Below are 11,807 nucleotides of genomic sequence, written 5' to 3'. Positions count from 1 at the left end.
ACATGAATAATGAATAGCATAAACAATTAACCATTAGTGAGCATCTTCATCATCAGTATCATCTGTGTTCATCATCTATTCCATAAGGGTTCCAAGGCCGCTCGTGACCGTGAGCACGGCTGATATATCAGTTTTACACTCTGCAGAGGTTGTACACTTTCACTGTGAGTCGTGATTTACCCTTTCGCCCGAGGCGGCCAACCTCTTGACCCACTACCAAGGAAGGTCGGCAGGGTTCACTATGAAGCCTTTCAAAGGTTCGTCTAACAAGTTAGGGCCATTAGATTCACTCGGCAAACAGATGTAGGAACCCCCCTGTCAAATGGCACAATTCCTTCACGGCTATACACATAAGAGTAGAGGCTGTCCTATACCCGATTCGTCAAGCCATTCTTACGCCAATAAAGGTAACCACTAACAAGCTAGAAAAGATCCTCATACTGAGCTAAAGCCAGAGCCATGTAGCTCTCACAGCTGTACTGTAAGTCCCGAATGATCACTTACAGATAAGTCCTTAGGAAGAGGAATCTAGAGCACCATAAAAACAGCCCAATGCTCTAGCCCCCTGATTCCATGTTGCTAGAAAACATCTTTTAATGTTTATTGCATATACCATTAGTCAAGTTACAAGATCATGGTTGTAGTTGAGCACTAGCATCATACTACCCAATGCAATAACCCAAAGGCGTCAAGGTACAGGGTAACAAAGTACTAGGAAATCCTTAGTGGTAGTCAAGGTAGACACATGCAGTATGAATTGAATGATTAAAGGTGTATAGGACAACAAGAAAGATCCCATGCTATACTTGCCTTAAACACCGATCCTTCGGTAAGCTTTAATCTTCAACGTTCTTCTTCTTCTTGATCACCACGTATATCTTACCGACTGGACGTAATCATAAAGCACCACACAAACATCTATACAATCATACACGAAACAAATAATAGATCTAAATTAGAACATTACATCAATCATAAAATCAAGAGGAAAAGTTTGTGAAACCAATCTATGTCTCGTTACGAACACACAGACGCGAAAAACACACTAATCGGAGCTACGGTGAAAAATATACATCTAACGAAAGATTTGCTCATAGGAGAAAATATAAAACTATTAGCTTCATGTGTTTTAATTATATAAAAACATATATAAGATATTTTATAGAGATTATAACTTAAGTCAAATTTAGATTTGATTTATAAAACTAAAGTGAAACAAATCATATTCTATTTATAAAATCCAGTTGCATAATTGTTATTTAAGATATGATTCAAACCATGAAATTCTAGTATCAGTGACATGATAAACACTGTTACTAACACGTAGATCTTGACGCTATGAATCTAACGCAACTTGAATGGACTAAAACGGATCTAAGACGCAGAAGATATGATTTAAACAAGATTTCTTTGAATCGAATAATAGATTAAATCTAATCATGAATTTTAAAAGTTAAAAACATACTGAACAGTATATATGAACACGTAGATTATGAAATTACGAACCTAACGCAATTTGAACGGATCAAATCGGAGTTAAAACGAAAAAGTTATGGTTAAAACAAAATCAGTGGCAAATCTGTAAATAGCTGAAAACGTATTTTAGACTTAACCGAAACAAAATGCGCTTTCAAATGAAGAAAACAAAATCTGTAAACATGTTTTGAACTGCGGGTTTATTTTCCGAAAACACAGGGTCTCTTTAGCAAAAAGAACAGCGAAGGGGTATGTTTTAATCTGGGCCATCGATCTACAAACGGACGGCTCAAGATGATGCGTATTTCTATTGTATTTCTGGATTTGTTTTTGTAAAGGAAAACGGCCACAAACACGAGTGATGTCACCATGATGTCAACAAGCTAACAAGCAAATGATTCACGGCGACGCATGCACGGCCGGCTACCTGCTCGCCGGAGTTCATGGAATCGGGTTCCAGACCTTGGTTTTTAATGGGAAAAGAACAGAGAGGTAGAGGGAACTATGGAGAACTCACCAAGGGACTTAAGATCGGCGGTGAGATCATGGCAACGGCGTGGAGCTTGGCCAGACGGACGGCGACTTCCTGCTATATAAGTTCGGCGACGGGGTGAGCAGCCCAGAAAGCAAGGAGAAACAATACGGATCGGGGAGATCTACTACCACCAAGTGCTGCTCGGGAACTTGCTCGGATCAGTGGAGAGGCTTCCGACGATGGTCACAGCTGCGGCGGCGGATGACTGGCTCCTCGGTGAAACCTGGACGGCGGCGCTAGCTAGCTCGGGGCTGTTCGGCGTCTCGGCGAGATCAGATGCGACCCTGGAGCTTGGATTGGGGAGGCACAGGCGCGGGGGCTCGCTATTTATGGAGCGGGGCTGCTTGAGCGGCACGGCACCGGCTCGTGACGGAGGCGGACTCAAGACGACGGCGCGGGATGGAGTCCGACGTGAACACAGCACGAGGAAGAAACGCCTGACGGCTAGGCCCGACGCGAACAGAGCTGGGCCGCGAGCGCTGGCGTGGACCGAAGCGAAGGAGCGGCGCTAGACTGCGGAAGAGAGGCTGGCCGACTGCACCGGTGGGAGGAGCGAAGCCGAGTGGGCCAAAAGCGGGGGAAGAGAAGGGAAATTCATTTTTTTCCTTTTGAATTTCTTTTTAAATCCAATTCAAATATGAACCAAATTAAATTTGAACACGGTTCAAAATACAATTTTCAGTTCAAATAAAATTGAAAGATTTTGGGTAAGTTCCCAAAAATAAATTTTACAACTTAAAAAAAAATACTTTTATTTTTAAATTCTCTTTTTCTCTCTTTTCTTTTTCTTCAAAGCCATTTTTTTTAATTTCATTTGCAAAAGCAATTTTAACCCACTCAATCAAATTCATCAAATGCAAGGCATATATGCACAATCATGTTGCTAAACCTTATGATGAGTTTTAATTCAATGAAAATTTTATTTTCCTATATTTCATGAGCACAAAATTCCAAATTAAATCATTTTAGCTCTATTTTTAAAAGTGACAAATTTTGGGGTGTTACACCGCCCGTATCCGTGGGCACGGCTATTATAATAGTTTTACACTCTGCAGAGGTTGTACACTTTCACTGTGAGTCATGATTTCCAAATGTATGGGTTTGCAAGGTCCAAAACACCAGAAACCATATAAAGCCACCCAAGAGCTCATCTAACCGGCCAGGCCCGCAGGGTCATCAGATATAGGAACCCCCCTTCCAAAAATAAAGTAAAAGGCCGCTTCCAAAGCTAGGCTTAACAGGATAGAGGCTGTCCTATACCCAACTCGCAGACCTCTAACCAGCTAGAAAAGGGTTTCTTAAATAACTAGAGCCAGAGCCATATAGCCCTCACAGCTGTACTGTAAATCCCAGCTTTTGCCAAAGGATAACATTCATCATTTATGTTTATATCACATTTCATTAAACAAGCCCAAGATCATGGCCACGGAAAGAAAACCCAAGCTATACTTGCCTTAGTCTTGCTTTACACCCAAAGCAACTTGCTTCAGAAGCCTCACTCTATCTTCAATTCTGCAACTTCTGTAGCTTCAGTACTCAGCTTCTAATCACCGGCGCTTACCAACAATTCTGGTTCTACTCGCGGATCAAAGCATACTAACAAACATACAAGGAAACAAAGTAGACTAAGAACAGCAGAGCAAGAGCTTTAAAACAACGTGCTAAGAGAGTGCTCGTTGCTACGGTCAAAGAAACGCAAGAAACACCGATAACCGAACTATCTTTAAAAGAAACAACTAACGGAGTTTTAAATTATACAAGAAAAGAGATGACTACAAACTCGATTAATTTTAGTTAAACAAAATCAGAGAGTGGTTATTAGTTCAGATTAGTCAAATCATAATTCAATTTAAAAGCCAAGTTAAATCTAGTCATATGTTACCTATCAATTTTGTTATATATTTAAGCAAATTAAACACTAACTTTGAAAAATAAAAGGACATGTGAAACACCTACTCAAACTACATATCATGCGGCTTAAGCTAAATAAATTATAACTCAAAAGTACATTGATGATAACAATTAATCATATTAATATTTATATATAAAATACCAAAGTATAAAACCTATATATTGATTTTTAGTTATGAAACTAGTTGCATGTATATATAAATTAAACCAACATATATTTGAGAGCATCTACGTCTAATATATGTAATATGGTTAAACTAATCATATTTTAATGTATAAACTAGCATGTATTATTTAACCAAAATAAACTTTAGCTTTTCAAAATAAAAGAACATGTGAGAACCTCTAATAGAACTGTATCTGACGTCTTGTTAAACTAAGCAAACTTATAATACATATATATGACTTTTAAATTGGAAAACCAGTCGCAGGCATATTAATCCATTTAATATTCTATTTATAAAATTTACAAGCATGTAACATGATTAAAGTCATTGCTATCATATAGTTTACATCGGCATGGTCGCAACACAAAAAGAATGGAATTACAACTCTACGTTGCTTTTAATTAGAAAACAATTAAATTAGTACTAATCAAATTATATTTAAATCAATAAATTCAAAATTGGGTGACATAAGATACGTTAGTGCTACTGCTTAGAGCGCGACTTTACGAAACTAACGCGACAAGAACTACTCGAACCGGATTTAAAACGAAGAAACGGAGTTTAAAGACTAGGTGGCAAACTCGTAATTACATCGTCTTGTACCTTGTGTCATCCTCCCGATCTAAGCCTGAGCATGGTGATGGCCTGCTGCTAACGCGCGCAGGGGGAGGGGCTTGGGCTGTTGCAGATCGTAGCTTCCTTGGCCATTGGAGAGGCTACTGCTGTCCTCGTAGGGAAAGGAAGGGCCTCAGTCTGGGATTTTTCATATAGAGAGGAATATGGATATCGACGAGCTCTGAAGACATAAGATGAACTGATATAAGAAGATAACTTTGCATTGATCTAGAAGGAAACGGGTAGAATTTTGAATAAAGAAATAATTGACGCATGATTGAGTATAAGTAGATGAGGCATGCATGTGTCAGCAGTAGTCAAAGGCATAGTGTAATTCCCAGCGAGGAAAGAAAATATGGAGATGTGCTCAAGATGATTGTATGTGTATATGTATTTTCATTGTATTTTCTGGATTTGTTTTTCTAAAGGAAAACGGCAAGAAAACAAGATGTGATATCATCAAGGCGATATGATGTCATGAAAGCTAAAGATATCATCAAAGCTAGGAACTGGAGAGAGCATGCTTGCACGGTGCAGTGCAACTATGGCCGGCGATGGAGCTAGCTTCGACCGAGTTCTATGAAAGGAACCTACATGCCTCGTTTTGCCTCGTTTTGCTATGGGACCAATACCAGGAGATTGAGGGGGCAAAGGAGCTTACATATAGGGGTTCTCGATGGTGGTAGACTGGTAGAGTCACGTCGCACCCGCAGAGGTCGCTCAGCGGAACGGCGGTAGCTTCCTGCGATACATGGACTGCGGCGTGAGCAAAATAGAGAGGAAGAGGCCAAGAGAGGAGGTAAGAGCATCAGCAGCTTCGTCACCTCGACGTGGGGGCTCGGCTACGATGAGTTGCCAGCAACGATCGATGCAGCGGTGGCGGACGTGGTCTGCTCGATCGGCGAGATCCCAAAGTTGGCGACGGCGTTGTGGGCTCTGGGATGGGGCGGCAACGAGCAGCGCGGCGGTGATGGCGAGAGGAGAAAAATCAAATTTACTACACGAGGGATTTCCCCCACGGTAGTTTTGGTGTGCTTTGCCCAAGAGGTTGGTACATATATATAGGGCGGAGAACTCCCCACATCTACATCGACTAACAATATGGTACTAATTAATGTTGCACCCTCCACCTTTACTAATAGGCCTAATTAATTATTAAAGCCCATTAGTAAATAAAGACATAGGCCTTTGGGCATGAGGATATCTGAGATATTTCATTATTTCCCGAATTAATTAATTTCATAAATAAAATAATTCTAGAAATGCCCAGAATTGAATTTTAAGCCACGAATAATACTCCGAAGGCTCCGAAAATTCAGGGAAAATTCTCAGAGATAATTTAGAACAAGACGAACCCAAATAAAGTATTTGGAGCTCATGAAAAGATATTTTGGAGCATTTAAAAATTAGATTATGCTCATAAACAAGTGAGAACAAGTTCCGAAAAAAGCCAAAGAAATTCCCGAGGTATCCATGGAGATAGGTTGATGAATAGTGAGCAAGAAGGAGTGATTTGGATTTCATGGAAAAGATTTTAGGATACTTCTCAAGCAAATATTAAGTCGAAAAACAAGGAATTTGATCGGTGAGAAAGACTAAGAATTGCTGGAGAAAGAAGATCGACTTACTAAACGCATTTTTAAAATCTTTTCTCACAACATGAAATAAATCAACAACCAAGCATCACATCAAGCAATAGCTCGTCAAATTAATTTAGAAAAGCTTGAAAATTCACAATTTTCCTATAACTAAATTTACGCTAGTTCAAACTAAGATTGGTAAATTTTATCCAAATATCAAAATATTTATTTTAATTAGTGTTTTCTATGCATAACCCAAAATTAGAAATTTTGGGGTGTGGCAATTCTACCCCACTTAATAGGAATCTCGTCCCGAGATTCGAAGAGACTAGAGAGAAAGATAGGACGGATCTCCATGCCTTGTTGCTTGAGATACTCAGGACTTGTTGTTGTTGACAGGAGACGCTACCCCACTTAACAAGGGCTTTACTTGACTTTGGAACTTCATCTTCAGGGTCTTTGTTGGATCACAACATTGAGATGGCATGCAAGCAACACAACAAGCAAGACAACACGCAGCACCACATCGACACTACACGTGCTTCTATAGAAATGGCGGTCATCCTAAGGAGTGGATTATAGATGATGAAAGGCAATCATAAATTTGAACAAGACAGGGTCAGAAAAGTTTTAGTAAAACAACATAGACAAAACTTCAAGAACATAAGAAGTTAATAGCTCAAAGGAAGCTATCAAGGAGGAGACAATAAGACAAGGATGAGAAATAGCAAATCAATGATCCAAGGAGATAGAAAAATAGTTTTATAGCAAAGTAAGTTTTACAAATCGACCAGTGCTAACTAGGCTTGCGTCCTACAGTCAGCATTACTCTGATACCACTTGTAACACCCGGTTTTAAGAACAAAGCCGAATGTACACCATATGTGAACCCTGGAAATCAAATCTCACATATAGCTACAAATGAAGGGGCAGTATCAATTCATAATGCTTAGTATATAGCGAACTTAGCAAAAGAGATAACCTTAGAAAGCAATCAGTGGATAGACAACTCTGATCTCCGGGTGCAGACTTCACTCCACTGGATCCAACTGACTGGTTGATCACAAGCCTAAAACTTCTCCTGAGGTGTGGGGGGAATAGCAAGAGTGAGTCCACGTCGAACTCCGCAAATATAGCAACAAGGTATTGTAATCCATAACCACATGATCAAGTGTAATTGAATAATGAATTGCACATAAACAATTTAAATGAACATACAACAATTCCCTAAGTTTTCTAGGCCGCCTGTATCCGTGGGCACGGCTATTATAATAGTTTTACACTCTGCAGAGGTTGTACACTTTCACTGTGAGTCATGATTTCCAAATGTATGGGTTTGCAAGGTCCAAAACACCAGAAACCATATAAAGCCACCCAAGAGCTCATCTAACCGGCCAGGGCCGTAGGGTCATCAGATATAGGAACCCCCCTTCCAAAAATAAAGTAAAAGGCCGCTTCCAAAGCTAGGCTTAACAGGATAGAGGCTGTCCTATACCCAACTCGCAGACCTCTAACCAGCTAGAAAAGGGTTTCTCAAATAACTAGAGCCAGAGCCATATAGCCCTCACAGCTGTACTGTAAATCCCAGCTTTTGCCAAAGGATAACATTCATCATTTATGTTTATATCACATTTCATTAAACAAGCCCAAGATCATGGTCACGGAAAGAAAACCCAAGCTATACTTGCCTTAGTCTTGCTTTACACCCAAAGCAACTTGCTTCAGAAGCCTCACTCTATCTTCAATTCTGCAACTTCTGTAGCTTCAGTACTTAGCTTCTGATCACCGGCGCTTACCAACAATTCTGGTTCTACTCGTGGATCAAAGCATACTAACAAACATACAAGGAAACAAAGTAGACTAAGAACAGCAGAGCAAGAGCTTTAAAACAACGTGCTAAGAGAGTGCTCGTTGCTACGGTCAAAGAAACGCAAGAAACACCGATAACCGAACTATCTTTAAAAGAAACAACTAACGGAGTTTTAAATTATACAAGAAAAGAGATGACTACAAACTCGATTAATTTTAGTTAAACAAAATCAGAGAGTGGTTATTAGTTCAGATTAGTCAAATCATAATTCAATTTAAAAGCCAAGTTAAATCTAGTCATATGTTACCTATCAATTTTGTTATATATTTAAGCAAATTAAACACTAACTTTGAAAAATAAAAGGACATGTGAAACACCTACTCAAACTACATATCATGCGGCTTAAGCTAAATAACTTATAACTCAAAAGTACATTGATGATAACAATTAATCATATTAATATTTATATATAAAATACCAAAGTATAAAACCTATATATTGATTTTTAGTTATGAAACTAGTTGCATGTATATATAAATTAAACCAACATATATTTGAGAGCATCTACGTCTAATATATGTAATATGGTTAAACTAATCATATTTTAATGTATAAACTAGCATGTATTATTTAACCAAAATAAACTTTAGCTTTTCAAAATAAAAGAACATGTGAGAACCTCTAATAGAACTGTATCTGACGTCTTGTTAAACTAAGCAAACTTATAATACATATATATGACTTTTAAATTGGAAAACCAGTCGCAGGCATATTAATCCATTTAATATTCTATTTATAAAATTTACAAGCATGTAACATGATTAAAGTCATTGCTATCATATAGTTTACATCGGCATGGTCGCAACACAAAAAGAATGGAATTACAACTCTACGTTGCTTTTAATTAGAAAACAATTAAATTAGTACTAATCAAATTATATTTAAATCAATAAATTCATAATTGGGTGACATAAGATACGTTAGTGCTACTGCTTAGAGCGCGACTTTACGAAACTAACGCGACAAGAACTACTCGAACCGGATTTAAAACGAAGAAACGGAGTTTAAAGACTAGGTGGCAAACTCGTAATTACATCGTCTTGTACCTTGTGTCATCCTCCCCATCTGAGCATGGTGATGGCCTGCTGCTAACGCGCGCAGGGCGAGGGGCTTGGGCTGTTGCAGATCGTAGCTTCCTTGGCCATTGGAGAGGCTACTGCTGTCCTCGTAGGGAAAGGAAGGGCCTCAGTCTGGGATTTTTCATATAGAGAGGAATATGGATATCGACGAGCTCTGAAGACATAAGATGAACTGATATAAGAAGATAACTTTGTATTGATCTAGAAGGAAACGGGTAGAATTTTGAATAAAGAAATAATTGACGCATGATTGAGTATAAGTAGATGAGGCATGCATGTGTCAGCAGTAGTCAAAGGCATAGTGTAATTCCCAGCGAGGAAAGAAAATATGGAGATGTGCTCAAGATGATTGTATGTGTATATGTATTTTCATTGTATTTTTTGGATTTGTTTTTCTAAAGGAAAACGGCAAGAAAACAACATGTGATATCATCAAGGCGATATGATGTCATGAAAGCTAAAGATATCATCAAAGCTAGGAACTGGAGAGAGCATGCTTGCACGGTGCAGTGCAACTATGGCCGGCGATGGAGCTAGCTTCGACCGAGTTCTATGAAAGGAACCTACATGCCTCGTTTTGCCTCGTTTTGCTATGGGACCAATACCGGGAGATTGAGGGGGCAAAGGAGCTTACATATAGGGGACCGAGTTCTATGAAAGGAACCTACATGCCTCGTTTTGGGTTCTCGATGGTGGTAGACTGGTAGAGTCACGTCGCACCCGCAGAGGTCGCTCAGCGGAACGGCGGTAGCTTCCTGCGATACATGGACTGCGGCGTGAGCAAAATAGAGAGGAAGAGGCCAAGAGAGGAGGTAAGAGCATCAGCAGCTTCGTCACCTCGACGTGGGGGCTCGGCTACGATGAGTTGCCAGCAACGATCGATGCAGCGGTGGCGGACGTGGTCTGCTCGATCGGCGAGATCCCAAAGTTGGCGACGGCGTTGTGGGCTCTGGGATGGGGCGGCAACGAGCAGCGCGGCGGTGACGGCGAGAGGAGAAAAATCAAATTTACTACACGAGGGATTTCCCCCACGGTAGTTTTGGTGTGCTTTGCCCAAGGGGTTGGTACATATATATAGGGCGGAGAACTCCCCACATCTACATCGACTAACAATATGGTACTAATTAATGTTGCACCCTCCACCTTTACTAATAGGCCTAATTAATTATTAAAGCCCATTAGTAAATAAAGACATGGGCCTTTGGGCATGAGGAAATCTGAGATATTTCATTATTTCCCGAATTAATTAATTTCATAGATAAAATAATTCTAGAAATGCCCAGAATTGAATTTTAAGCCACGAATAATACTCCGAAGGCTCCGAAAATTCAGGGAAAATTCTCAGAGATAATTTAGAACAAGACGAACCCAAATAAAGTATTTGGAGCTCATGAAAAGATATTTTGGAGCATTTAAAAATTAGATTATGCTCATAAACAAGTGAGAACAAGTTCCGGAAAAAGCCAAAGAAATTCCCAAGGTATCCATGGAGATAGGTTGATGAATAGTGAGCAAGAAGGAGTGATTTGGATTTCATGGAAAAGATTTTAGGATACTTCTCAAGCAAATATTAAGTCAGAAAACAAGGAATTTGATCGGTGAGAAAGACTAAGAATTGCTGGAGAAAGAAGATCGACTTAATAAACGCATTTTTAAAATCTTTTCTCACAACATGAAATAAATCAACAACCAAGCATCACATCAAGCAATAGCTCATCAAATTAATTTAGAAAAGCTTGAAAATTCACAATTTTCCTATAACTAAATTTACGCTAGTTCAAACTAAGATTGGTAAATTTTATCCAAATATCAAAACATTTATTTTAATTAGTGTTTTCTATGCATAACCCAAAATTAGAAATTTTGGGGGTGTGACACCCTATGTGCTAACCTTTGCTCTAAGTGATCATGAGATAGGGTAGCACATTCCAAGTGGTGGTGCAAACAATGAAGATCATGGTGATTGTGGAGCAGCCATGGTGATCAAGTGCTCGGCTTGGAAAAGAAGAAAGAGAAAAACAAAATGGTCTCAAGGCAAAGGTGAAATCTATAGGGCCATTTTGTTTTGGTGGTCAAGACACCAGTGGGTGTGATCACATTTAGGATAGATAGCCATACTATTAAGAGGGGTGAAACTCATATCGAAATGCGGTTATCAAAGTGCCACTAGATGTTCTAACTCATTGCATATGTATTTAGATTCTAGTGAGTGCTAACACCCTTGAAAATGTTTGTGAAAATATGCTAACACATGTGCACAAGGTGATACACTTGGTGGTTAGCACATTTGAGCAAGGGTGAAGAAGTTGGTGAAGTGTAAGTGATGTTTAGCACTGACTGGACACTAAACTCAAAGTGACCGGACTCGGTTGGCGTGCGTCCGATCAATTTTAAAGGAGTTGGCATGCTCGTGCTCTGTCTAGTGAATGACCAGACACTGCACAGTAATTGTGACTAGACGCACAGGGCCTATGTCTGATCATAGGTGACGTACGCTGATGTATGCAAGTGAGCTTGGCCAGAGTCAATCAGACCTAGGGGCGCATCCGATCATCGATGATCTCACGCATCTGA

Source organism: Miscanthus floridulus, chromosome 13 (assembly GCF_019320115.1).
Source record: "Miscanthus floridulus cultivar M001 chromosome 13, ASM1932011v1, whole genome shotgun sequence".
NCBI classification, from domain to species: Eukaryota; Viridiplantae; Streptophyta; class Magnoliopsida; order Poales; family Poaceae; genus Miscanthus; species Miscanthus floridulus.
Note: the sequence above shows the minus strand (reverse complement) of the source record.